This window comes from Elephantulus edwardii, unplaced genomic scaffold, assembly GCF_000299155.1.
Source record: "Elephantulus edwardii isolate Elephantulus edwardi_28Jun2011 unplaced genomic scaffold, EleEdw1.0 scaffold00049, whole genome shotgun sequence".
NCBI classification, from domain to species: Eukaryota; Metazoa; Chordata; class Mammalia; order Macroscelidea; family Macroscelididae; genus Elephantulus; species Elephantulus edwardii.
In genome coordinates, this window is record NW_006399799.1 from 4387712 (window position 1) to 4389304 (window position 1593).

Genomic DNA, 1593 nt, shown 5'->3' on the forward strand with positions numbered 1-1593 from the left:
AACAACAACAACAACAACAACAACATACTTTTAAATCCCCAAAACTCAAACTCACTGCCGCAGAGTGGAAACTGACTCATAGCTGACCCCTTTCTAGAAGTTTTCGGAGTCACCCGAGAGTCGTCATCATTTTCTTGCAAAGTAGCTAGTGGATTTGAACAGTCTACTGCGTGTTAAGAGCCCAGCTCCCTACCCACCAGGAAACCCAAAATGGGTAAGTCTGCACACCCCTTTAAATCTGCGGATAATTGCTTTTACTGGGAATTTACTCTGCAACTGGTTTTTTACCAACACTGTCTCTCAACCACGGACATAAACCAAATTCAAACTATTCTATTCAGGCTTCAAGGGTTTCTAACGGCTGACCACATAGCTTTTTCCATTTAAAACTGAAAGCTTTCCATTAGCAACCCAAACACGTTTAAGCCCTATGCCACCAAGGCTTCTCCTTTTTGGTTTTTGCAGGGTTTTAGTAATTTACCTAGCAATGCCTCTTTAATTCTCACAACCATAAGATATAGACACTATAATTATCACTTTGTCAAGGATGAAGAAATAAGATTTACAGGAGTGGTCAAATCACTCCAAGTCACAGAGTTGAAAATTCTTGAATTCATAAAATCTAATCACCAAACCTTAATCCTCGCTTTAAGGATCACATGTGGCGGCAATCTAGGAATGGCTTCAGTGGTTAACTTCCAGAGCAATCAAAAGGCGCAGCTGCACCTGACACTACAAGCTCTTCCCCTCTCCGGGCATCCTTTTCTATTCGAGGTGAGCTCCCTACGCCCACTCAAGATAAATAAAAGGGACCACACCTGGCTGGCTGCGCTGCGCATGTTCGGCCTCAGAGCACGACAGGAAGGGGCGGGGCTACCGGGCCGGTTTGCGTCAGGGGCGCGCAAAGGACCTGTCGGAGTGTCTATGAGACTTCTCGGGGAGCGACGCTGAGGGAGAAATAGTAAGCCTCGTTATGCGGCTGAGGGGGGGCGGGGGTGTCGATGTTTATTTTTGTTCATTCTCCAAGTCTTGCTGGAGAAGGGCGGAGAGTTTCGCCCATCTGAGGGAGGCTGAAGTGCCGGGGTTGGGTCCGGGTTGCAGGCACGGGTTTAGGGTGGCCTCCGCCATGTGACTGATGGTGGGTAGCGCAGACCTGGTTTGGGGTTGTGGTCTCCTTAACTTTGCAGAGAAGGGGAGCGCGTTTCCTCCACCACATACATCTCGCGCCACCTGCCGCTTCTGCGTGGTAACTGCACTTTCTGCTTTCCGTCTATCTTGCAGCTTCGGTTACTTTTCTTAAAACATTTTATTTCAAAAAAAAAAACAAACATTTTATTTCATCACACCCGTGGCTCATCTTCACTAAGCAGTGGTTTTCCAACCTTTAAAAAGATAAAAGCACTCTTTTTGCAAATGGTTGGTACATGGGATCGCAGCTAAAAGATGTTGTTGTTGTTGTTGTTGTTGTTGTTATGTGCCGTCGAGTCGCTTGCGACTCATAGCGACCCTGTGTACAACAGCCCTAAACTCCGCTCTGTCCTGTGCCAATCGCACTGTCTCTGACACTCCCATCCCAATTATCCCAGTCACTGA